Source organism: Nipponia nippon, unplaced genomic scaffold (assembly GCF_047370975.1).
Source record: "Nipponia nippon isolate SJK-2023a ecotype South Korea unplaced genomic scaffold, ASM4737097v1 scaffold_22, whole genome shotgun sequence".
In the NCBI taxonomy this organism is placed as follows: domain Eukaryota; kingdom Metazoa; phylum Chordata; class Aves; order Pelecaniformes; family Threskiornithidae; genus Nipponia; species Nipponia nippon.
Genome location: NW_028262339.1, coordinates 8,659,360 through 8,687,223, shown reverse-complemented (window position 1 = coordinate 8,687,223; position 27,864 = coordinate 8,659,360). Strand labels below are relative to the sequence as shown.

The following is a 27,864-nucleotide window of genomic DNA, read 5'->3' as shown; positions in this document are numbered from 1 at the left end:
TCATCTGCTGCATGATGTACCATCACCTTTGTTTGTTTTGTTCTTGGTACTACTAGCTTCATTGGATACCCTGTAGCTTTTTAACTGGAAGAGAATGGAGAGGTGATCTTTCTCCATTCTCTCTATGTCACTCATGATGTTGAGAAGCCATACTGAAAGCAAGACTTACCTTCACCCCTGGATCCCTGCTGGTTCCAAAGTGAGCCCACAATCAGGTCAACAGCAGTGTTGATTGCCTTCACCAAACCTAGAGGGAAAAGACAGAGTCAGAGAGCTGCCTGAGGGGCTTCTAGGACAGACCCTGACCAAACACTTCATGAATGATCAGGCAGGGGCATTTCAAGCCCATGTCAGCACACATACCCTCTCTGGCGACATGATCAGCTCATGTCGGCTCTCTACCAAAAGCTTGGAGAACCCCTCCTAATAACTCCTCACCAAATCTATCCCTGCTGGAAACAACACTCACGTATCAGCCCAACAGTATGACAAACTTCAGAAAGTGGCTGCTGAAGCATAAGACACCCTGTCAGCGTTCCCAAGGGACACGGACCATCACCTCCATGCACCATCCCTTGAGGGAGCAGAGATGGGGTCTGAGACAATGAGTCTTTTGCTGCTTTTATCTTACAGGGTGGCAGGGCAGAAGCCATGGCCATTTGGCAAGCTATGTAATGACTTTCAGTAACAAGCTGGTGGTGGGTAATCTGACATCTGCATCAGTATGATGCAATAACAGAAGTGGAATAGAGGGGAAGGCTGCCATCTGGTAATCACCAACACATAGCTGGCAAAGGCATGGGAACCTTTCTTGCACATCCCTTGCCTCTGACATAATTACCAAGGCAACTGTCAACAATCCAGTCCCCAAGCTTGCCTCTACCATGGGTCTCATCACAGCCATATCTTGTCCTGCTTTGGAAACCTTTCTCCTGCCCTTTTATGTAAACGCTTTACCATGTAGGACCCAACGGACCTTTTACACTAAATTACAAAATCTCAGGCTAGCACATCTGCAACATCACACAGATTCACAGGTCTGCCCTTGTATACTGAGACAAGGGTGGCAGCATGCCCTGCCTTAGGGTCATACTCCTGTGCCTGTCTGCTCTCTCTGCCCTTTCTTGTGGACTTAAGATCCTTTCTAAGCATACTTCCTGGGACAAGCAGCTCAAACATACTCCGTGGCACATGGCACGGTGCAGAGAACACAAGAACCTGCTGTGGAAACAGCCATCAGTCCAGGGGGACATGTAGTTATGATGCTACAGTAGAGAAGGGCAGGGAAAGAAACCATTATGTCTACAGAAATGAGATGAGACAGAGAGAAGCACTATTTGTCTTATGCTGCGCTACACCACACCCTCCTCCACTGTCATAGGATACATGGACTCACCCTTCTTCTGCAGCCCAGGTCGATGGAGATGGACTCTGTGTTGCCATCTGGGGAGAGGCAGAACTCAGCCCAGGGGTTTCTCTGCTAGTGAGAAGTAGTCAAGGAGGAAAGTCAGTGTAGGTAAGCTGGAGTTGCCTCATAGACTGCCCTGCAGGGCCAAGACAGGGAGGAGATGGATCAGCCCCAAGCCCTTATACCAAAACCTGTCCCACATCATTGTTTGCTTTTCCCAGAAGCAACCTGCACCAGCAGGAGTCTTCACACCAGACTGTCCAAGACAGCAAGGCTACAGGCTTGTTACTCTTCCAGCAATGGTTTGCAACATGAGCCTGTAGAGTTCAGCCCCACAGCCCACCCAACTTCAAGCTCCAGATTGACTTGGGGGCCCATGGGCACTGGAAGATGCTGTGGGAGGTTCATCCTCATGAGCTGGTGCTAAGGAAAACCTCATTGCACCAGACTCTCAGAGGCTGCTGTGTGGATAGCCCCAGCAAGTGGGGTCAAAAGTAGAGCACAGAGAGAATCCCTACTTGTCACACACAGGCATCCACAGGCAACCGACTACATGCCTTCTGCCTGCCCCCTGGGGATGGTCTCTATTTTCAAGAGGTGACTTTTGCAGGAGCTCTTTCATGTGCTTGATTTCCATCTGATTGATTCCCCAGCTCTGGGCTAGGCATCTTCCCGTGAAGGAGGGATGAAGAAACTGTTTGGGCTGGCAGTGAGGTGTAGAGCTTTGGGGGAATTCACTCCATGACTCTGAGGCTGGCCTCAAGAACGCTCTCCACTCCCACAGACAGACCCCTCTGCTCCTCCTGGAGGACTCTCAAAGGTTCAGCCAAAAGCAAGCCTGCCACTCTCAGCCCTTCCTACATAGGCTTTGGAGGACAGAGAAGACATTAAGGGCAGAGCATGGGAGAAGACAGAGCCCCATGGAGCCCTACAGTGTTGCCAGCTGCCCCATGAGAGCTACAGCCCAGCACCTAGCATGCTGCTCAGGGTTGGGGCAGATGGAGGCAGACATAGGGGGGCACAGTGACATGAGATCTCCAAGGGCCACAACTCCTGTATGAGACATGAACTACAAACTGGGACACAGTCCAGGAGCACTTGCTGAGGTCTGAGCCAACTCTTGGGCCATTCACTTTCCCCCTTCAATCCAGCCCAGAGCCGGACCTGACTACTCTCACCTTGTGGAGAAGAAGGGGAGGCTCCACACAGAGTGTACCCATCAGTGAGGCAATTTTCACCTTTCGTCTTGTACCCCTCAGCCCCACTGTGAGCAGATGCATCATCCCTCCCGCTCAGAGCAGGCAGAGCAGTGATGAAGCCAGGCGTAGCTGGGATACTGAACCTGGAGCCCCAAGGTCACCTCCCAAAGACCCCCCCCCCAGCAGAAAGGTGGTGCGCACCGTTCAGCTTGCAGTGGAAATGGCTGGTGCTTGAGAGTGCCAGGGAGCTCAAAGATGGGGTTCCCCTGGTTCAGCCAGGGCTCTTGCTGCCTTCCTGTCTAGGCTGCCTGCTAAGCCGGTCAGCCCTGAAATGTGGTCCAGACCCAGAGGGTTCCTCTGCCTGTACTCCTGCCACTTCAGTGCTTGGGGGGAGAGTGTGGTTTGCTAGAACAGTGCAGGCAGTGAGCACCAGATGGAAGGATGTGAGCAGACGGGGAGGACATGGAGGGGGAAACGGGGAGAGAGAGGATGAGAAAGAGGAAGGACAGAGAAAGAGAGACAGTAAGTTAAAGTTAAAAGTCCAGCAGCGTTTTCAGGATGTGTTAGGCATTGGCCATACATGAAGGGAGGTGGAGGCCACAGCCTGGCAGAGCAGGGCAGGAGCCTGGATGGCCTCTCCATGGCTGCAGGCAAAGAGGGAGCAGGTTTGGGGGTGCAAGCACCTGGTGTGGGGTGCTGTAAGATCAGCAGCCCCATGCTTCTGCCCTCTCCAGAGACACAGCACAGAAGTCGTGGGACTGTGATGGACATGCTCTTAGCATATGACTTTCTTTTGCAGGCAGAGTGATGATGGGGGCTGTTGGGTGTTGCAGCACCCAGATGCAATTTTGCCCTGGGCTGCAGCTATAAGGGAGGGTGGGTACTATAGGGAGCAGCAGCCAGAGAGCTGGAGATGTTCCAGACTAGCACATCCTGGCGGATGGGAACTCTACCATTGAGGGGGCCGTATTCCCATGCTGCTCCAGGGGACCAGAGCTGCTGGGTCTCACTGCCACTCCTCCAGTGGGGATCTGCATGGCCTCCCACCTCTGCTCATGGGCATATCGTCCACCGAGAGGGGCAGTGAAGGACCCACTGTGGGAGTTTGGTACTTGGAGAGCAGTGGGCTTGGCTCCAGTGATGCCTCCTTCTGGGGAACAGGCTTGGGGTTCTCCTTTTGCCTCAGGGCATCAGCTTTGATGGCTTGGGAGGGCTGCATGGCAGTGACAGCGGGGAAAGACCTCATGGGGAAGCCAGGCTGGCAGAGATGGGGCAGGATCTGCTCCTGGGAGGCTGGCTCTCTCCCCAGCCCTCTCTGTGGTGGGTGAGGGAAGAGGGAGTCCACGCTTTGAAAGAAAGGCACGTTGCATCGCACAGGAGAGTAACTCCCCAGGGGGGACGGACGGGTTGTTCTCAGGGGCAGGCTTCTTAATGCAGCCATCATTGTGGGAGGCAGCTCCATCCACTGGAGCGTTGGGTCAGGAGCATGCTGTGTGGGGCTTGGCTCCCCGCTGCCACTGATTGCTCTGCCGAGGTGGCCAAGGCTGAGGACTGGGAACTGGAAGAGATTTGCTGGCTGGCAGACCAGTTACTGGACAAGCTGTAGAGTTGGGAAAGGCTGGAGGCAAAATGGCTGTGCAGAGCATGGGCCTTGGATGGCTCACTGAAAAGATGCTGGAAAACCAAGGGCTGGATGGGCAGAGTCGTGGGACGCTGGTCCCTTGCTGTAGCGTACCACAGGTTTGCTGTCTGTGCCACCACCTTCGGAGAGAGAAAAGGGGGACAGAGTGTGAGGGATGGGCAGAGGGACAGTCATCAGTCAGCCTGGCAGATCACAGGCAAAAGAGACCCTGCTCTCAGCTGTGGGAAGAGGATGAGCTAGAGGCCAGTGACACAGGCAGAGTGGTTCAAGTCTGAACCGGTTGCACACATCATGAGCTGGCAGGGTAAAGACATGTGGCCCCAAATGCAGAGTTTCCAGCTGTTGACAGCTGTCTGGAAGAGTAGGGTGCTGCACTGGGGGCTTCTCTCTCCTGGTAGGGTCATCAGATTCCCATCCTTTCCCCATCCCTTGCTCCCAGGACAGCACAAGCCATGGCCCCAAGCACCTGCCCTTGGCCTGCCTCCATCCAGGCAGTACCACAAAGACATGGCCCAATGCACTGTGGTACAGCAAAATTTCTTATCCCGACTCGCCCAACTGAGCACAAGCATTACATGCAATAGCACCACAGCTCTGCATCCCACGTCGCACTCAGTGCTGTCGGAAAGGCCGCTTGCTTCCCCTTCTCCCTCCTTCCTCTTTCTTCTGTAACTGCATCCCAGCGTGGTGTGGCAGCTTCTGTCTTGCCTTCCCCACCACTCCTCCAGCCCACAGAAAATCCTGGGACAAAGGACCCATCCCAAGCAGAGCCCTGGTGTTACTTGCTACCTGTGGGGTGTGCCAGGCCTCTCTCCCTATAGCTAGCCTTTAGCAGGGCTTGCTTTCCCTCTAGTCCCTTCTCAGACCCTCTAGGCTTGCATGCTGCTCTCAGCTGGCACGAGGCAGCTCTGCCTCTATTTCCAGATGCAGGCAGGAGCTTTCCACACAGCACTAATGCCTGCCTTGCTGTCACAGTGCAGAGGAAGGGACTGCAGCAGGAAGTTCTTGCTCCTTTCAAGCACTCCCTCTGCAAACCAAGAGGTCTGCTCCCACGGCTGCCTTCTCCCAGCAGAGACCTGCCTTCCCTGCCATTCCACACCGAGCGCACGTTCAAGGCTCAATAAACAAACAGGACAATACACAAAAAACTCTTGCTCCAAAGGCCAAAATCTCTCCCACATCTGCCATGGCAATGAATTACATGTTCTTCCTATCTCCTGCCAGAAATTTTCAGGGCATTAAATGGAGACAGTCAGGTCCTTGGCATGTTAGGGGCTATCTACCACAGCGGTCTGGTCAGAGCCCCATTTTAGACAGGATCTTACTTGTGAAATGTGTACAAGTACTGTCTAGGGCAGAGATTCAGGTCTCCTGCCATGCTGGAGAAATGGCCGTACCTCTGATGGGGCTGTCACACAGCTTCCTCACCAGGACATGTAATGGCAATATCAAGGTGGAAAGCAATTCATGTATTACAGGCTTTCCTGCAGAGGGAGCTGGGACAATTAACTTCCAGAGGAACCTTTGCTGCAATCCAATGCGTTGTGGAGGATATGGCCAGGATATTCCAGCAGAGACACACAGCTTCTCTAATCTCTGAAGGACTCATGTTGTAAGTCCTGGCAGAGACTGTGAGCTCCCTGACCCTGCATTGAAAGGAGACTGCTGGCTATGCCTCTTCCCTCCCCCACCTCTGCCCCATGTGGCTCCAAAGAAGAAAGGCTAAAAATCTCCTCAATGGTTCCCTTCCCTTCATCTGCTGGGAACATGGCTCTGCTGAGCATCTTCAAATCTCTGTCTTGGGAGCTAAAGGCAGGTGGTTCTCATGGACTAGGGGAGTACAACGCCCCTGGAAGGGAGACAATCCTCTAAGCTGCACAGACCTTAAGTGCTAATGCCATGTCCTTCCTTACACGATATGAAAGGTTTGCACAAAATCTCGAAAGGCTTTAGAAATAGAAGGACAAGACCCTTGCACTGATCTGGGTCTGAATTAGGCACAACAGGGCTTTATCCCAAGGAGTGGTAGACCAGGAAACAAACTGCACAGGCACTGGTCTCCCATCGCCATACAGGTTCCTCTGCTGCTCCCCTCATGTCCCAAAAAGCAGCCTTTCTTTTTACTTCTCCATTCTGCCTAGTTTGGCTCCTTACCGTCTGCTCGGGCTCTAACATCTCTTTGTCTGTGGCCACTGGCAGAGCTACCTGAGAAGCTGGCATCTGCCTCCATCAGCAGGGAGAGAGAGGCTTGCTCACCTGCCCCATGCCCACTGGGGACGGTATCACTGGAGCCTAAGTCTTTGATGGAACACAAAGCCTGGCTGTCCCCAAAAGTGTGATTAAAACAGAAGCCCTCGCAGCTCCGGTTCAGGCTGTGGACAAAGGGCCTGGGTGGAAGACTCTGGCTGTGGCAAGCTCTTTCTTCAAGGAAAGTTGGGCAATCCCACTGTGTCTCGGGGATAGGGGAAAACTCCAAGGAGGAATCACCACTGGACCGGAGTGGTGGGGAGGTGCTGTTCTTTTTTCTGCCTTTAGCCAGTTCAGCAAAAGATGTCACTCGCTTCAGGGGGGAACTCTGGATGGGTATTGCTGGACTTTCACTCAGCTTGACCGGACAGCTCACCATACGCTCCAAAGAGCCCAGCCTGCTGCTAGGACTCCTGTCCAGGTTCTGATCATAACTCCTGGAGTGCTGCCAGCTTGTGTTGAGGTTAGGTGGTGACACATTCACATAGACCTGACCCTCAATCATGTTCTGGGTGTCTTGTCCCTTTGCCTCCTCTTCACTGCACTCCACATCATTGCTTTCTTCTTGTCTCAGGTCAGGCCTTCTAAACAGATAGTATTCAGTGGGCTGGGCTGGGCTACCTTTGGTATGGTCTTCTGAGCAGCTAGTTATGGAAGATCCTGCTGGGCTGGGGGATGACTGGGAAGACAAGTCACACGTGACTAACTTATAATAATTCTGAGTAGCCACAACAAGCCGTGCTTGGCTCTGGAAGCAAACAGTGAGATCTGAGCTCTCTGAAGTGCAAGGCTCACAGTGGAGGTGGTAGGAGTTACAGTTAGCATCAAGGACAGGTGAGGAGGAGCATTGACACCCACACACTTTCCCCGAACTCTCTGGGTGATGTGACTCACAAGACATCTTGGATTCTGTGGGTGATGAATGCAAATCCAGGTAAAAAGCTCCCTGTGTCTGAGTGGCTGCAGAAGGAAGAGTCACAGGACAGGTTGGCTGAATTCAGGTTAGATCGAGAATGGTCATTCATTTTGTTGTAGAGAGCACTGAAGTTCACCAGCACCCCATCAGAGCTGTTGCAGGAAGAGTCACTTATGTAGCCCATCTGTTGGTCAGTCACTTCAGACTGACTTGATGAACTGTAGCAGCGACAGTGCTGGAGCTCTGAGCTGGAACAGCTGCATATCCGTCTGTGCAGGACATCCCGATTCCTCAGCGATTCACCCATGTTCTGGTTCCACTCCTGGTCGCCACCATCAAAAGAGAAGCTGGAGGAGCTGCCACAGTGGCAGCTGCATTCATCCAGCTCCATGTGTTCTAAGGCCTGGTGGCACTGGTTCGCATTGTTCCTCTTCTGGACGTCATCACTGCTGATTTTGTCCTCTTGCCCATCTACCACACTGGACCGGCTGGCCATGTTCCAGGATTTCACAATGTGCTTGGAGTCATGGAGGTGGAAAGGGGGCAAGGCCAGCTCATGCAGATGAAGGGGAGGTTTGCCAGCCTCAAGGGAGTTGTGAAGGTGGAAAGATTTTTGACCCAAGTCATCCCCAAAGATGCTGAGGTCTTCACCCTCATTCAGCAGGAAAGGGTTGTGTTGCTTACTGACACTGTGGACAATCAAGTCCCTCACTTTACCTTCTTTGTTGTCTGAGGCCTCTGCTGAGGTTTCAGAGGCCTGGAGAAAGCTGCTGTACACCAAGGAGTCAGTTTGTGAAAGGCCTCTGTCCGGAAGGGCAGAGGTCTGTGTAATGCCTAGCTCTGACTGGCAGAAGGGATTGGTCTTTTTCCTCACAGAGCAGCACTGTCTATCAGGGACCTGGCAATGCACCAGAGGAATATGATGGACAATCAGCGTCTCGCCAGTCAGTTTGGGTGAACTATCCATGGTGAGGAATACTCTTCAGGACATCAGTTAAGCTGGTGCTACCCATGGACAGGTAGGGGTGTGCATGAGAGGCTGGGAGGACACTTCTCATGGGGGAATTCAGATACCTAGAGAGAGACAAAAAAACAAAGGAAGTCACCTCTCAGGAAAGGCAGTGACTATTTAAAGCATCCTTGGTTTGACTGAAGACTTCATGACCTAAACAGACTGGTCCTTGTCAGCACAAGTACCTGAGCACAAGGTCCCGAGTTCTCCTTCTTCAGGAAAAGCACTACAATGTAAGACAAACATGTCCCCCCTCCCTGCAGACTCCTGGGACAACACTTGTGCTTCCAACTGACCCCTCTCAAACTTATCTAAAGTGAGTAACTGATTTCACTCAAGTGGCCAAAGGGCTGCACAGGCTTTGGGCCAAATGAAGACCTCACTGCTGATGGCACTGTACGCTCACAGGAAAACATGCAGATAGCACAGGGTCTGAAATGAAGTGCTGCACTCTGATGAGAGCAGTCCATCTTCTCACACTGGATTCAATATCTTTGCCTGCCTTTAGGTACCTTGAACTTTCCTTTAAGAACCAAACACTTAACTGCACTGCCAGACCTTGCAACATTGGAGAGACACAAGTCCAGGCAGAGACTGGAAAGCAGGAACAGACTGGAACAAGAAAGCAGCAACAACCATTCTTCTCCAAAATCCAAGAGTCCCCATGAGGTCCTGAGCTCTTTTAATGGTGCCAGGGGAGCAAACCAAAGTATGCAACTACTTATGTGCACAAGGGCCTCTCATGTGAAAAGGAGTGGATGACTTCAGTGAGGCCATGGGGAGCTACTGTTGATGGTTAAGTAGGTCACATACAGCACATTGCCTTCTGCTAACCTTTTGCTGATGATTAAGCCTCAGCTCAGGCTGGTTCCTCTTGTGGTCCTGGGTGCCTGGTTCACAGTTCTCTGACACTGTCACATTATCTATAGCACTTATCTGCTTATCTTATTACCTGCTGCACTTCACAACAGTACCATTGTCACAGCCCACAGTTCCAGGAGCTGTACAGGCAGGGCATTAAGAGCCCAACTCCCTCATTGTTCAGTAAATAGCAGGTTGTCATAAAGCTAGAGAAAGATGTTCACCAGCATTTGATATGGGAGAGCAGAGAACATGTTCATTCCTCCTTCCCCATCTAACCCAGAGGTCCAACCTGCAAGTGCCTCCAGGACAGTCTGGAGGGGGTTTTCCCCTCTTGCCTTTCCTTCTACACGTCAGAGAAGCCAATGCAGATAAGTGCATTGGAGGGCAGCTAAGGCAGCAAGGAGAGGGAAAAAACACAAAAGACAATGCTGATCCATGATGATCCTGAGGGATTAAAAAATGAACTAGGGCTCTCATAGATCAATCCCTCGTTCTGAAAACCCTGGCCCAAACACCCTTGGTCAGCAATCCACATTCCATATCTCATCCAGGCATCCTCAGTGCTCACAGCACCCTGACACTGCATACTGTGATCCTGCTCTGGACTCCAGGACCCCTGGTCTGCTGCCACCACTGACCTTCAGACTCCAGAAAGTAGCATTCACAATATCTGAGTCTTTGCCTACCTTATTCCTGCATTTGTGACTGTGGGATGACAATGGATTTGGAGCAGAGCTGCAAAGGCACATGGGAGCCCAGAAGGGAAATTAAGAAATGTGGGATAAGTGAAGTCAGAACAACAGTGTAAGCAATGAGACAGCTCCACAGAAAGATCAGGAACTTCAGTTCTTCCAGCTTCATGGCATAAGAATAGCAATCAAAAGATGCTAAAAAAAATTATCAAAAGAAGTACTTTCCTCCCACACATAATAGTGCTTCTCACAGACACAGGATAATGCTGGCAGGAAAAAAAAATAGAAAGATGGAAATGGACCTGGTGTTTCCAGTAAACACCCAATGATGTAAAAGTTAATGCTAACACCAGCATTAGTGAGCAGACAAGCCTTGTGGTAGACTCTACCAGAGATCATCATGAGACCTACATGGGGGGCACACACACTCTCATGACTGCTTCTACTGGGATGTTTCACCCAGGATTAGGCTCTGAAGTAGAGAGGTCACCTGGTCCACTTGGACCACATCCAGCTGGACTATTGTGCAACCCTAAACTCCCCCCCAACCTATAGTCTCCCTAATGCCTATATTACCCTTCACTCCCCTTTCAGTGACTCCTCTGTCTTACAAGCCTCTGGCTCCTTTCCCACAGCCTCTGCTGCAGAGGCTGAAGGGAATGAATCTGTCCTCAGCCCAGTTCTTGGGAGATCTTTTACATCAGGGATTCCCAAGATCACATTGTTCAAGAACCACCGTGGGTAACAGCAGCTCCTGGCTCTTGTGCCTAGCACACACACATGCTGAAAGTGGTGTTCAACAGCTGGGGCAGTGTTCATGTCCCATTTTGAACCTTGTGCACTATTGATGGTACATGTAGCAGTAGGAGCTCCTATTTATCCTGTCACACCCCCCCCAGCACTATGGGAAAAAAAAAACTGGCCCTGGTCCCCCAGTGCCTATCTACTCATTCAGACTTCCCCTACCCTTGTTACTGCCTTTGTAGCTGATTGTAACACTTAGATCACATCTTTCCATAAGGCTTTGTTATATTTTGAGTGTTACCACAATATAACTGCTTGAAAAGCATCATTTTGAGGATACAGACCATGATGACAGCACGCTTCACTGCTGAAGCACTGGGTCTCTGCTGCCTCTGGGAAATGGCTGCTTGGAGCTGGCTTCCAGCACCAGCACTGATCTGCTGACAAGCCCTGCTGAGCAACACACGCTTTCACATTGGTGCAGATGCTGTTGTGGGAGGACAAGCTTTGCACAGGCACACTTTGACATTTGACAGCAAAATGTCAAGAGAGCTGATACACAGCCATTTCCCAGCTGTCTCTCCAGAGCTCTGGCTGCAACATGCAACTCTGCCCAGCTATTTGGTTTCAGTGGCAGCACAGGCTCCCCAGGTGGACTGTGATTCACTGGCTATCACAGATGCTGCAGCAGACGGATGCCTACTCTGCCTGCACCCATAGCCTGCTCCCAGCACAAGGCTCTAAGGTCCAATATCACAGGAGGCATGCAGCCAGCTCCTGCCAGGAGCCATTCTGACAGCTTCCCTAGGGATATGCATGGCACTTTTTCTGCCTTAGATACCTCTTTCTCCCTTGGGACACCTCTCCTGGCTTCCTCCTATCTCAGGGATGCAGGGAGGTTAGGCAGTGGCACTGCCAGTGCAGGGATTATTCAGTTCCCAACACCAGAGCACCCTCCCTGGCCATACTGTCCCTTGGCTCTCCCTGATTCTGGAAGACTGTAGAAGGATCCTCCCTCTTCTATTTAGGGTCTGGTAGGCTGGGATTGACACTGGGACATAAAATCCAGCAAGCAGAGTAGTTTCAGATTCTGCTGGCTTTGATCAGCTCCTTGTAAAGCCCTCACACTCCTCTGCAAGGGGAAGTTTCCAGATGTGGGGATAGGCAGTCTGTACCTGAACACTTTTTGCCAAATCAGTTCATTCTTCTTATTTATCATTTGCAATAGCGCAAGCCCACAGTGTGCTGAATCCTGCTCAATCCTACACACACATCAGCAAACATAGCATCCAGCAATGATCCCTGCCCAGAAAAGTGTGTTGTAGCAGTGCAAGGCAGGGAGGCATGCAGGGAGCACAATGACTCTAGACACATCAGTACAACAGCCATTTTGAATGCAAATGTCAAAATTCTTTACCTTCTCTATACTGACACCATCTGCTGCTACATGGGAGATATGGATTGTTTATTCAGTCAGCTCGCTCTTGAGGTGCTAAGGGTTACCTGGAGAAGGTGAGGGCCAGACACTTCATTACCTGTGGATGCTTCACTCCAGTCAAGATAATACAGAACAGAGAAGGATGGCGTTTTGTGAGACACCTATGATGTGGTGTGGAATTGCTTATCAATGCTTATACTCCCATGTGTGTGTATATATATATATATATATATATATATACACACGGCAAAAACTCCTTAGCTGCAGCAAAGCTCTAGGTAAGTAGTGGAAGAGGAGTGCTGAACAACAAAGGATGGTTCAGCACTGATCTGAGAGCTGCCTGCCAAGCCATGTCTGTGCTTTATAAAGGAGGCAGCATGCTGCAGATGACAGGGGCATGCAGCACCTTGCAGAGCTGAGCCTTTCAGGATCTGCACCTCATGCCTTGTAAGTCCTTGCTGAGCACTACATAGAGGCCCCCAAATCCCTCCTCTGTCCTACCCTCAAAGACTGAGGACGTGCTGATTTAAGGGTGGTCGGTGCAGCTCCATGGCTTCTGGAGTACAGCCTCCTGCTTCTGCAACACTACTGAGAAGACGCAGAAGCTATCAGAGCCAGCTCCAAACTGGCTTGCAAGGCTCTGCTTCAATTAAGAGGGGGCTGGTGCAAACACCAGCCTTGCCTCCAAGTGCTGATGGGTTAGGTGTAGTGGTCACATACCACCATGCATACCCCACTATCTGTTACCACTCTGGCCATGCTTTTGGAGGTCCATCGCCGATTGCTTAATACCTTGCTCTGCCCAGCACTCTCAGCTGCACACGTGGGGCAACTGGGTTCAACACACAGTGACACAAGTTTCCTCATAAAATGTAACACAATAGTGGGGAAGTGTCCTGGTTTCGGCTGGGATAGAGTTAGTTTTCTTCCTAGTAGCTGGTATAGTGCTGTGTTTTGGATTTAGGATGAGAATAATGTTGATAACACACTGATGTTTTGGTTCTTGCTGAGCAGAGTTTACACTAGTCAAGGACTTTTCAGCTTCCCATGCTCTGCCAGGTACACAAGAAGCTGGGAGGGGGCACAGCCAGGACAGCTGACCCAGACTGGCCAAAGGGCTATTCCATACCACATGACATCATGCTCAGTATATAAGCTGGAGGGAGTTGGCCGGGGGGCAGTGATCGCTGCTTGGGGACAGGCTGGGCATCGTTTGGCAGGTGGTGAGCAATTGCATTGTGCATCACTTGTTTTGTATATTCTTTTATCATTATTATAATTTCTTCCTCTGCTGTCCTATTAAACTGTCTTTATCTCAACCCACGGGTTTTACTTTTTGTTTTCTGATTGTCTCCCCCATCCCACTGGGGGGCAGGGGGGAGGGTGAGTGAGCAGCTGTGTGGTGCTTAGTTGCCGACTGGGGTTAAACAGGGAGGCATGCAGAGATTCAAGAAATAAATGTGATTTAAATACAAAACCATTGCACATATAGCACGGAGAATGAAGAGGCAGGAGCAAGATCATCAGAACTGCCAGCTGGAGGGAATGCTGGCTTTTTGGAGGGTGGCTTTTCTGAACAAATTACTGTTTCTACAAATCTCAGCCACTTCATCTATGAAATGGAATGCCCAGTGTAAACCTTTAACTGTGAGGATTCTTGCTGCTTCTTTCTGAATGGCTATGGTTTCACTGTCATCATCATCTTCCTCAGATGGACCAAGATCCATCAAGTCACTCAAGAGCGAAAGATGGAAAAACAGAGTTAAAAGCTGGGCATTCAGTTTCATAGATGAACCAGCAAAAATGTTTTTGTATGGGAGCTGCTTGTTCTTTGAGGGTTGTTCCATGTAAATCCCCAACTCCCACGGAGCATTTGTATTAACAGCCTTAAAGAAAACAACACAGCTCTACAAAACAAGCACGAGCAGAAATGCTGCAAAAAGCAAGTTTGCGTGAGCTTGCAGACATGGGCACAATACAGACATCTCCTCTTTGCTCCACAGGGAGAGATACATTCAGTTTACTCCCTGTAATTCTACCTCCACGCAAAAGGGCTGGGAGAAGAATCCAAACTGAAAGCCACTCTTCAGATGTTCAACAGGACAGGCGGCATGAGGGATCTCAGGGCTCACTGGTTCCAGCACCGGTTTCCAGGATCCCAGTAATGCAGTTCATCCCTGCCCCAGCTTTGCTACTCCAAAAGCTGCCAGAAAGTACTGGATGGTTTTAAAAAAACTCAACAGGAAAATTCCAGCAAGCTGGAGTGCATTCAGAGAGCAGCGTGAGCAAAGAGGGGCACAGGATGAGTGGCCTGGGGACGGGACTGAACTGTCTGGGTAAGAAGAGGATGGATGTGAGGACTCAGGAAGCCTATAAGTTGTTGTAGGGTGGGACTAGCTAGTGGTATTTGTTTGGACATTCATTCATTTCTCACCAGCTAATACATCTCTGCCAAATTCATGCCTTCATTAAATGCTTTAGTAAATCATCCAGCACGTTTAATGAAAGAAAAGGTGTAAAAAGAAATACTAGTTGTTTGACTCATCCTAAACCTCCAGTTCTCCTTCCCTGCCTCGGGGAACAGGGAGCATAATGAGGGTCCCATAATTTCTGGTCCCAGGGTGAATATTCCAGCACCCAGTGTTTAAAGGGGGCTGCCACAAGACAGAAAGACTAAATACTTCCTAAATTTCTGCCTCAGCTCAGGCTAGTTCCTCTTGTGGTCCCGAGCAAACAGTGATTCCTGAAAAGACCACTTCCCTTTTCTTTCCACAGCGAGGTGCTGCCTGGGCCAGAGCTTTTTCCAGTGGTTTCCAGGACAGCCTGACTAAGCCCATTATTAATGTATCATTACATCCCAGAACTATATAGGATTATGATGTGTTCAAAGTGGAAACTGCAGCACATGATGATCAATCACAGCTTTTGTGTACATGACAGCAAGGAGCTTCTCAGGTCAGGGATGAGGGGCTTGCCAGCAGAGATGATAGGCTGAGTGAGATGAAAATAAGTAGTAGCACATGCATTCCTGCCGATAATACAACTAGCATGAGGCAGATACTGCCTCCCAGTCATAGGAAAAGAAGCCCCAGCTGCTTTGGGCATTTTGAGTTACAGAAGACATCAGAAATAGCTCAAGCAGCAGATCTATACCAGATAACACAGGAGCCAGACAGTGACTGAACCAGTTTTTCCCATTTCTGTGCTCTCTTGCTCCATGACTCATCATCTGGCATGTGACAGGAGCCACTTATAGGCCGTGACTCATGGGCATCAGCGAGGTGATCTGGGTTGGAACCTGCTCCTCCTTCTCTTCACAGCCCATCCTCTGCCCCAGGCCCCACTCCATATGCTCTTAATTACCATATGCAAATCCAGAGGAGAAAAAACTCTGATGTTTCTAGCTGTTAACATCACACAAAAATTGCTGCTGAATTAAACTGCAGACACAGTAAATCCTTTCTTATCACAGACACTCTAGTAGCAGCAGCAGGAGGAGGTCTATGCACTTCTATAGCATATTTCTGCCTGAGCACTCTGAAAGCATAATGAAGATCTTACAAGAGCAGAAATTACATAATTCCTTTCTGAAACATGGATCTGTCTGGGTGCTGGAGCCTGGCTGCTGCACGATTCCCAGAATACTCAAGAACCCACACAGATGAGGAAAAAATCTTATAAGCAAATGAAATAGCTGCGCAGAATCAGTAGCTAAGATGCCAAGCTTAACTCCTCCTTAGCTGCACAGTTTTGGCCAGGGCTTAGCCTCGAAGTAGAGCTGTGACTATCAGCTGGCTGCCTCATGAACACGCTCCTTTTACAGACCTGCCTAACTGAGGACCCTAGGAACCAGAGGCTGCAGTTGAGTAGTGACAAAAATACAGGCAGCAGTTGTGGGTGAACCAGTCAAAGCCAACAGAAGCGTGGACTGAAGGTTTTCCCACCAACTTCTACACCTGGGACCTGTGAGCTCAAAACTCTCCATCACAACAGCCACAGCAGGGCAGGGAATAAAGTGTCCTGCTGAGGGAGTTGGGCATCAAACTCAGTGCAGCTTTGTGGATCAAAGCCAGCTCTCTGACCTCTGCCTGCAGGCATACAAGATGGCAAAGCTGTTCCCAAAGTCTGTTATATGGCTACACGCAACAGTGAATGAGCAGCTGTTCTTGCTCAGGTGTGCGCTGCAGGGGCGAAGGCTCTCGAGATCATAGCAAGAGGTGGAGAGGGCACAGATGCTTCATACGGATGGAGATATTCTCAACAGCACTGGAGATTTCAGGGGTTGCCGGGGATCTGAATCATCCCTAGAATTACCATATTTTGGAAAAACCTCTCAATGCGAGATCATGAATCACTTCCACTGGGCCCTCAGGACTTTCTTCCCTAACATTTACTGGAATCTGGCTTCAGATAACTTGGCCTTGCCCAGACCATGGCAAAGGAGAGGCCCTGCTTATCCAAGGCTTATGGGAGGATAATTTCAGAAGCAAGTTTCATCTGCACAAAGAAAAAGTACATGAGGACAGCTGCATCTCAAGTAGTTCTAGATCCCCTATCACCTTCATGACTCAGGGAAAAGATGAGCTAAGCCCTAAAAGGGACAAAGAAGGTCTTCACAGTGAATAAGATCTTACTGCAGCACAGGTCAGCACATTCATACAGACTCCAGCCACTCCATGGCTGCATATTTTCACTATTGCTTCCTCTCTGTCCAGATTAAAACTGGCATTGCATTTCTGTTCAGACCATGCATTGCAGGAATCACAGCTGCAAAACAATCCTGAACCCTCCCTGCAAGGCAAAAGCATCAGTGACCACTGAAGAAAGCCCAAGAAATAAGGAACTCGGTCTTAAGATAACTCAGTTAAAGAGGCTGTAAAAGAGGCTCAGTTAAAGAGGCTCTGGCTGTGGAGCCAGAGCTCCACATATGTAGGAATCACTATCAAGTGGAAAACCAAACATTTCTGGGATGGCAGATTACGGATATACAACCTCATGTAGCAACATAGCAAAAGCAGAACAGGCAGCAAAGGTGGCTAAGGGAGAGTGAGATAAAACCACAGCAGGGCCAAGTTCTTGAAATAACTAAGGTATCACCCCACAAGTCACCATAAATAAAGCAGCTAGAGATGTAAAAAAGCCCTAGCAGGATTATTTTCAGACTTGAACACAGCAGTGGTGCAATGGTTTGCTACCAGGACTAGGTAGCCATGTCCCAGTGAATAGGAGAAGCAATGCAGGTATGGTATTACCTAGCAGTGATGGGTATCAGTTCTGCCAGACAGCCAGAATGCCTGCATCTGCAGAGCTTTATTATTTTTAAATGATGTAATCCTACATGGAATTTAATACATACTGTGTGCAACCAGATCAGGAGCTCCAAAATCAAGCACAAACAGAAAACATCCCAGCAGCAGGCTGGTTTTATTAGATGTTTCTCTTCACACTGCATGTCTAAATGGTTTTTCAAACAGCAGCTATGTCCAACAGCTGACTCCTGCTAAAACTGCAGGAAACTTTAACCCTTCCCAGCTCTAGGTAGTTCTAACAAGACCAGAAGCAATAACTGGATGCACAGAAAGAAATTTTCTGTCTCTCCAGAGCAGGAACATGCAATAAGCAATTCAATGGTCTGGAGGCTGGCAGCACCCTGATTCGGGGATGATATAATGCTACAAAGCAAAAAGGCTGAGTAACAGCCCAATAAAGGCAGCATCTGATGAGAGTAATGCATCAAATTTATCCTGCCCTCTGAAGGACATCAGGACCACATATACTTTTGCTGCTGATACCCAACTGCTTTTAGTACACAGGCTGGATTTTGCAATCCCTAGAAGGTAGTTGGAGGAAAAGACCCTGTAGCACACAGGTTTGAAAAGGGAATTTGACTGATTACTGTTAAGACTGTGCATTTCTTGACCCTTTTATGGCCAAGTCCCTGAACAAACAGGCCCTCTGTAATCAAGTCCAAATGCTGTCTGAATCTCATTTCAGTAGAATTCAGGCTTGGCAGAATGATTCCCAAGATGATGGGACAAGAAGCTTCTGAACTGGGAACAAATCTTTGGACCATAGTGAGACCGCACAAGATTAGAAATCACTTTTTGCACTACACATCAGGTCTTGATATGACCTCCCTGGCTGAAACAAGTCTATCAAGAATGCTTTTTTTCAAGAAAGACAAAAATCTAGGGCAACTGTTGACGCTAGCCCAGAAATAGAGGGAGGAGAAAGAAGTAATGGACAGATGAACATATTTAGTCTTCATGGATCAACTGCTACAGGGAAGTTTTGATTTCAGCACAGGAACACAGATGTCTGGACTGAATCAGATGGGTGAAGTCCCATCCTTCACCTTTGCCAGCAGAATTCAGATGCTCTGAACAAATGAGTGGGCAAATGAGTGACTGGCTGCTCCATTCTTCCCCCCTCCCATCACAGGAAGCCTCCTCCACATGGGAACAGTTTACATCTAGAAGCAGGTTTCACAACCCTCCCATAGGAAGCTAGGTGCCTATACAACCATAATGCTATATATTCTTGACATCCCTTATAGTGTCCAATTTTTTTTCTGAATTCTTGCAACTTTGGGGGCTTGTAACTACCTGAACCAGTGAGTTCCACAGCTAATCACAAGCCACAGTAGTAGTTGTCTGCCAGTCCTTTTGAACATACTAGCATTTAACTTCATTGCTTGTCCTTGGGCTACGGCAGGGAGAGTATCATCTTTTCTATTACATTTGCCACCCCTCTGAGCAGTCCCAAGCTTTTTATTCTGCTCACATACAAGAGTATTCCCTGATCTTTGATCCTGTCACCAATCTCTCTCCAACTGCCCTCTTGATGTGTGGGTGGGCTCATACGTTCTCATGGCCAGCAGCAAGGCAGAACTCAGAGGATCTGGATGAAACCGCAGCATCAATTTACATAACAGAATATTTTCCATGCAACAGAACTAACAAAAGGCAAGCCAGAACCTTAATAAAATACTTATGAAGCAGACCAGGCACTCCTAATGGTTACACATACTTTTCTTCCAAGAGGAGAAACTTATCCCTCGCAGGGGCTAGCAACACAAACCAAATTCAGCTTGCAAAGCTCTAGCTTTGAATTTTAACAGCAAGATTCGTGGACTAATTAATCACAGTATGTGAAAATAATTCCTATTATCAGTTTCAAATAATCCTCCTTAATTTCCTGGAATACTTCCATGTTACAAGCATGTTACTTCCATGTTACTTTTTGCAGTTTAATGACGTCAGTTTAATGAGTTGGAATCAATTTAATAATTTAATCAGTTTAATGATTTGGAACCTGATAAAATGTACTTTTGTGACTATCCTCTGTTACACTGTTACACACATTTACTTAACATAGCATCAAGCTCAAAAACTCAAGGTTTGCAACAAGACTAGCCTAGAAGAAACCAGGGGATTTTTCTTACATATCTGTTCACTGAGGAGAGGAGTTTCTTTTTGCTGTCTGTAGAGCGTGGGTTTTGGGGGTTTTGCTCCCTCAAGTTGCACAAATTCTTGGGGTAGGGGTGCGGGGAGAAGTTTTCCCTGTCCCCATTCTCTTTGTGGTCCCCCAAGAGATAAGAGGGTCCTCAATGTCTGACTAAGGTCTGGGTGGAAGGATATTTTCCCTGGTGAATTTGCCTCATTAAATCAGTGAGGTCTGGTGGCTTGCCTCCATGAAAGAATATTCCCCTTTCATTTTGATGGGCGGGCCAAGAGGTTGTTGTGGTTTTTCTTTTCAACCCCAACTCATGCCAAGGGGAAAGCAGACAACAAGGTAGTAGACCAAAATACTGGCTGTGGAACATACTCTAGTACAGAGGGGAATCACCCCCCAGTGCCTCCAAGACAAATACAAATGCATTGCTTCAGTTTGGGGTGTTTCTCCACCCTGCAATACTAAATCATGTCAGCAACACAAAGCCTGGGAGAGGTCAGAGGTACGGAGATGGAGACATTCCTTGGGATCTCTAAAGCTTGTGCAAAGTCACCAACAGAAGCACAGAGAATATAAACCCCAGTGGATCAATGACTACTATCAGTGACTCAACAAGATATGGTCAAACATAACCAATGACATGCGACTAGAGCATTGCCACCTTTATGTGTTAACCACCTTCATGCCCGCTGCTTGTCAGTGCTGGGACATACCTGTTTCTGGCAGTTCCTCCTCTCCTCCTCTGTTATTGTGCCATGAACTGGCTAGCCCTACTGTACTAGGGTCTAGAGGCCTCCAGGGATGTCAGAGGTCCCTCCGTGCTCCATGCAGCCTCACCTTTCCTCTCTCCCAGTCCTCCCCCAAAACAGCCAGTCTAAGAAGAAACAGAAGGGAAGTACATGGGAACAAAAAGGCTGTCAGGCTTACTGTAATAAGAAGTAGTCACCACCTTCAGAGTGCTTTATAAATACAATAATTATAAATAGCAAGTGTCAGCAGAAATGAAAATGAGGCATATGACATGGAGCTGAAGGCAGGAAGAGACATCTGGGTAAGGAAGATGCTCTCCTCAACAGCCATTTCAAGCATTATGACCTGCAGCTGGAGGATAAATCTCAGCAGTAGGTTAAGTTAGATGCTACTGACCATGAACAAGAGAGAATAGTTTGTTGCTAATAGAAAATGGCTAAGTGCAGATGCATGCTGAAATCTACTTGCTGTTCTTCTGAAGGGTCAAGCTCACGATAAGCCACATTCAGGCAAGAAATCCCTTAGAAGTGACTGCAACTACTCACATACTAAGAAGTGGTGAAGGAGAGGGCAACCACAGTAAGCCAAACCCCAGGGCAGATGTGTCACTCCAGGTATTGATCATTAGAATGAATTAGGCAAAGCCAGGGAAGATATACACTGTGTGGGCCAACAATATCTTGGGACCACATATAGCTAGCTAGCTAGCTGTCATCACTCCAAGATACCTGTGCCACTGGCCCAAAAAGCACATCAACAGGGCAGTGACACTTGGTCTCTGCTTCCAGAGAACATCTTGTGCTGGAGCAGAGAGGGGGATGGTTTGGTGGTAGTGCCAGTTTCCCATCACTTGCCAAGTGTCAGTACAAAGCATTGCTGCCATCACTCAAATATTTATTATTTATCACTCAGTGGTACTGCCAGTCCCACACCCTCAGCACTGCACAAACACCAACACATGCTCTCTCTCCCAACAGTTCAAACTCAGAGGGTGAGCCTGAGCCAGAAACTGCTGTCACTTACATTACGGCTGCTCACCTACATTATAGCTCTACCTGGGCGGCTCTGCCTCCTGCCTCCCATTTATAAGAGTTAACAACTGCAGTCCTTTTTTTCCCCTGTCTGCTGATAGAACCACCAGCAGCCTTTCCCAGTAAGAAATATTTGCATGTGTCTGATGGATAGAAAAAAAACCCATTGTCTACACATCCCTGAGGCTGCAACACAACTGTGGAGGAAGAGTTTGGATGGAGAGAAGGACTGTGCACAGGCCTGCTCTTGTGCTCATCTTAACAGGTGGGTCAAAGCAGGGACATACTTCTTTCAGAAAATGAACATCATTAAAATAATTTTCATCAAGAAAGAAAACTGGAGCAGAATCAGGGACTAGAGCCACTTTGACAGCCTGTTACTTTCTCTTTGGAGAGTAACCAACTTTCAGATGAATGCTAGAGCATCTGCTCAGCAGATAACATGACAAATCCCTGCTAAGGCTAGTTACCAACACAGCTGTCATTGATCATTGCTATGGATTTCACCTCCTGCCAGCCAAGCTCCCTCAGTTCCTTCAAGCCTTATCCTGCAGCCTTTTGCATAACTCTGGAATGGGGTAAGCTTCTGGCTCTTTTGGACTTACAGACTGGTCCGCCAGAAGCACTTTATCCACATCAGGACTCTTCCCACAAAGCAGCAAAGGTAGCAGACAAGTGAGCTTTTCCACTACTGGTTGGATTTTAACGGCTTCCATAAACACTGGGACAAAAATCTTCTTGTTCAGTACTGTCCTGCGATTCCACAGCTGACAGGGAGGCACCTCCATCTCCGAATCTCCATGTCTCACCCAGCCGCACAGATCTCCACATCTCTCACTTTTTGTTTGCTTTTCTTGGGTTTAACCAGCGCTCAGGTCCATCAGAACCATGCCTACTGAGATGAGTTATCACCCAGCATCTACAATATAGAAGTGGCTTTGGACTGAATATCTCAAGCTGACCCAGTTTATATATAAAACAGAAGGGCAAAAAGCAAACAGCTCTGTAATGAAACCTTTTTAATTTTTAAAGAGCAGATCTCTGGCATATCAGGGAAAACAGTTATAAAGCCAATAAGAACAAAGAGCTTGGAGAAGTACTGCAGAAAAGACTTCGAATGTACATCATAAGTAATAAAAAAATCTGGAATCACCAGGCAAGGTGAGGAAATTAGAATAGCAGGGCTCCTGACCAACCTGAATGAATAACCACACCAAGAAGGATATTAGAGGTAAGTAGATGCTGTTTCAGCAAGAAGAAGAATATGGAAGCTGTGGCGATGACAGGTTAGACAATACAGGGGAAAGAGGGTGCAGAAAAGAAAATGAGCATTTGAAGTGGAAACAAATTCAAGAAGATGAATGCACTCAAGTCAGAGGGACAAGATATTCTTGATCCCAGAAGAATGAAAGAATAGTCGCATGATCACAGCTGGCAACAGGGCTTTTGATAAAAATATCCATGAGGAAAAAGAGAGGAAGGAGGGGAAGCCGTGTGGCTGCCAAATAATAAAGGTAAACCTGCACCTGTTCTGAAAGAGGAAGGGAAGTGACCCACGTTAGATCTATTGACCTGCCCTTAATACTACATACAATACAAAACATTGGAAAAGAATAAGGTGACTGGGAAATAAATGAAAAATAGGGCAAAACACAACATGGGGCTGCTAAAGGTGGGTTACTGTCTGGGTATCAGGAATAATACCAGAGTGAGATCTTGACTCACCAGGAGCATCAGACTGGAAGAATATTAAGATCTCTGGGACAGAGAACTCATTTTTTTGTTTGCTATTACAGCCTCAGACACCTGAGAGGTGGTAATGGAGCCATGAGCAGGCCATTTCCAAGTCAATGTCATATTCTCCTGGGCTACCTGCACTTTCTGCAATGCAGGTCCAGGGTCCCTTGGATCCAGAGATCCAGCTTCACTTTATCCCCAGCATTCTGCATCGATGCAGTGAAGAAGACACATGGCAGCAATTTTATCTCCTTCCTGTGAATCATTTTGGTCAGCTCCAGTTGCCAGAAGCTCTTGCCCATCTTTTAAGCATCTCAGGGCAGAGATTATCTGTGCACTCTCACTGCTTAACAGATGCTCTTGTAAGAGTGGCACCTACTAGCTAGGCACAGCCTGTATGTCCTGGGGAGTGTTCCCATCCCATGCAGTGAAGCAGGCTGCATCACCTTCTTTTTATTCCTTTAGGCAAGCATTGTACACACAAACTATATGCAATTTTTCTTCCACACCCTGATACAAGTATGTGTACACTGCATAGATATGTACCGTTGCATGTCCTGTCCTCCAGCCTATGATGCACCTACAAACGCACATGTGTTGTTGTTTGTTACCCCCCACCAACCTCCTGCAGAAGCCTGTTCTGCAGCAGCACCACAAAATGCAGTCTGGTAGCATGTCTCTCACTGTACAGTCCCCTCTTCTCACACCTTCAGGAGCATATCCTGCTCCCATTGGGCTGAATGGGACAGAGACCTGGAGACACAGAGAGGGTTCCCAGGTCCCAGGGCGAGATAGGGATGAGAAGGAGCTGCAGTTCAGGAAGCCCTATGGTGCTTCCAGGACGTTATCACAGAGCTGCAAGCAGAATGCACTCTGCTCCATGGTTTTGCTCGAAGCCCTGTCCTTCCCACCCGGCACCCTGCACTGAAACTCTGGGTTTCTCTTCTTCACCAGGTGTAAAGGCCGGAGAGCCTTGCCACTGCATAGGGATGGAGAAGGAGCAACCATCTGAGAATCTGCAGCAGCAAAATGGTTCCTTCAGAAAACTGCTGCAGAAAACGCTGTGCTGAGGATCACTCCCACCTCCACAAACCTCTTGGGGCTGCACACAGCACTGATCATCCCAGGGAACACAGTGAGAGGCTGGAGAATGACAGTACAAATGATACATTTACATTCCCTGACAATGACAACCCTGATTTTCCTCTCCTGTGCTCTCTGCTGCTGGTCTCTGACCCACAGCCCCCTGTTCCTCTAGCTCTTCAATGCCCCTCACACCTGCCTCTTCTGCTCCAAGGTTCCTCTACAGCTCTGCCAAACATTTACCATTTTATCTACATTTTTCCTACCATCCTGTTGCTCCCGACAGGTCTAAAGATGCTTTATCTGAATTATTCTTGGGTCATTGGCAAACTGCAGAAAGCTTTTGTGGATAGGTTAGACCTGCCAAGCTCGCTCATTAGCAACACCAGTATACAAGGCTCTAGATGTCTGGAGGTAAAAAAGCAGATCTCTGTTTCCCCCATACTCCATACACCTTTACAACACTCATCAATCCAGTCCCTGTATGATCTGTTCCTCAACATCCAATGCTAATATAACTCCTATTAACACCACATTCCCCCCAAACACCTGCAATTGCAACCTCACATGCTCAGTATTTTCCATAACCCCGAAAGACTGCATCTGCTATTTGATTATCTCCTTTTGTTACTACATTCCCATGTGTACATTCCCCTACAGCCACATCACTGTATCACACATACCAAATCTTTTATACCTTTGCATTATTGTTCTCACTGACTGCCATCCTGAACATTGCCTCTCTGGCATCTATATCCCTGTCCCACATATATCCTTCTCTTTGTTCAAGCTCTTCTTCCTTTGTGTTTGCAGATGCAATTTGATGGAAGGATTTGTGCAGAGTGTGGGGGAGGGAAGAAGGAAGGTGGGGAGGGAAAAGAGGGATTTAGCTATAAAAAGACCATGTAATTAAGCTCTAGTAACTGGTACCCAGTCTGGACCGCTCATCTCAGTAATTAAAAGTAGTAATTCCTCCATTCCTAGATAACCTTTCTCATCTGATCTGTGAAAAAGAGGCAGGGAGAAAGCATTCATTTACACAGCCAGCACAGACACGCCCTGGGCAACACAAAGGACTCCAGCCTGCACAGAGCCCAGTGTATCTCTTAGCAGAAGAGCAGGGTTTTACCTGCCACACTATTTTATCCTAACACCTTTTGAGCAATTGATTTACCAGTATTAAAAAAAAAAAAAAAAAAAAAAAAAAGCAAGCTACAAGCCACACTGACAGCAGCCTTTCCTCTGTGTCCTTTGTTTCTGGCTTTTCATGGAAGCGCTGTCTGTCAAAACAGCTTTTGAGCTGCACAGCAGCATCACCGCCAGGGATGCACAGAGAGCATGGTAGCTCGTGGGACCAAAACAATCTGTGTGGGCTCTGCTGTCATGGAAGACACAATGGAGAGCTGTGCGACTGCATTGTCAGGGCAAAGCACAGCTCACCTCTGCATAACCAGCCCCAGACATGACAACCGCTATTTCATAGCTACAATAGACAAACACTCATTCTGCGCAGCAATACCAGCCTCTTCACTCTCTTCTATCAATTATAATCACAACAGCTCCAAAGCAATGCAACCTCTGAAGAGACAAAGCAATCCTAAAATCTTTAAGCTTCATTGGGTAGCTGGCAATCTCTACAAAAACAAACCAGCCACTTTGCAGGACAATGAATGGCCTGAAAACCATCAGTACGACTAATGCCCACCCCGATCATTTCTCCATCTCACCTTTCCACAGATCCTCTGTTCCCTGTCTCCTCTCACTGAACACGCTCTGCTCCGGCACTGCTGAGCACTCAGATTCCAGCGGGCTCCATGCTCTCTCACCAGGATGCTATAGGAAACACAGAATCATTTTTTTTTTTTTTTCCCCCACAGCTGCATCTCTGGCAATGCAGAGGGTCTGCGCAATCGCATCTCCAATGCTCCTGCTGCTGCTGTTGTGACGTTGCTGCGTGTGAAGGAGCAAGCATGCCCACAGCATCACCGCTATGGCTTACAATCAGTCCCTGCAGAACCTCAGACAAGCAAGGGGATGGGAGGGAGCAAAGAAGAGATGAGGGGAGAGAACAAGTTGAGCTGGAAGATGGAGGACTGATTCTTACAGGAATTGGGAAATCAGGAAGGTAGCATGAGGAGAAATATAAAGACTAAAGCCTATGCCATAAAATAGAGCTGCAGCATCTTATTCTGTGATGAGCTTTGGTTTCAGATGCTGCATGATTGCAAGCTGTCTGATCTCTTCTGGCTTTGCAAAGGAAAGCAAAAGTAACTGGAGTGCTATGTTCCTACAGTTGATAATGGCAGCCAGAGCCCTTGGAGATAAAATGCTAGTCTGCAAAGCAATGCACAGGAGGAAGAGGATGGGAGGACTTATTACTAAAAGATCAGGAAGACTATAAGAAGCTTCTTGAAGCTTCTCTTACATTTCTGTAGTGCCTTGTCCTAAAGAGCTTCACCAACAGAATCTACACAGCATCCCTGAAATGCAGCCACCCCCGGAGTGAGATGCAACCACCAGCACTTCCCCCAGTGCTGAACATATCTATCAGGGATAGGATGTCTGAAGTCCATGCTGTCACAGGGAATCTCAAATCAAGATCCCAGCAACTATTAACTACAGCTTGTGATTAAAGTGCTGCCCGTAACCTGGGCATCTCTGCAAAGCAATCCACAGCAGATCTTCCTTCCTGAAACAAGGGATCACCACCTGCAAAAGCCCAGGCTCTCTTGCTATCCTGGGGCCATGCAAAAGGATTTTTCCATCACCCCCTTTTCACCAGAGGCAGCTGCAACCTGCTCCATAGGCAGGCACAGGTAGCTTTGCCAAGGGACACGTGTGGCTACTTTTGTTTTTCTGTCACAGTCTGGTCATGACCACACACCCCAGAAACTCAACTGTTCTCCAGGCTGTGCCAAGGGAGATGTTCCTAGTGCTAGAGCAGCTCCCTTGAGACAACCATCCTGGAGGGACCATTCACATTATTGCACTTTGCCATCTAACCCTGCTCGGAGGGCTGAGGTGCCATCACTGCTCCTACAGCCACTGCCCTGCTCTGAGCTAAGCAGAGCTTGGAAAACGGAGTGTCCACATTGGAAAAAGGTCTATGCTGGCAATCCCTACAAGTCTGAACCAAACCCCATCTCCTAAACTGAGGCTCCGTGGGGGGTGGGCAAGTCAGAGAACATGTAGAAATGTCACACAGACACACAGTTCAAAGAAAATGAAGAACCGTCACATGCCTGAGTACTTTTTGCTCTATGCCATGATGCACTCAAAGCAGCAACCAAATAAAACAAATACAACAGCCTGGACAATACACCACTTTGCAGAAGCTTCTGCCTCTGGAGAGGCCAACATAAAAAGCTGTGACAGAAAAATGTTAGACTCATTACTGGAAGTGGCTGCCAATTGTCTCGGATCCCAGACCACTAGAAACCTTTAAAATATCTCTTTGGGTAACATTCAAATTAGATTTCTGACTGAAAACCCAGTGACTGGTGGGTAGCTCCCACCAAGAGCTACCAAGGGCTCCAGAGGCAGGAGTCCAGGACTCCCCCCAGCGCAGAGAGACCCTTACAGCGAGAAAAGAGAAAGGGCCTTGGGCTGGCTGTGGGCTGTGCAGCCCATTCACAACGCACTGGAG

The 27,864-nt window shown here is 48.3% G+C and overlaps 1 pseudogene; it reads right to left on the bottom strand.

The window, feature by feature from the left end:
* LOC148055480 (AP-4 complex accessory subunit RUSC2-like) lies at window positions 1-26,187 on the bottom strand (annotated as a pseudogene).
* Window positions 26,188-27,864: the final 1,677 nt, after the last annotated feature.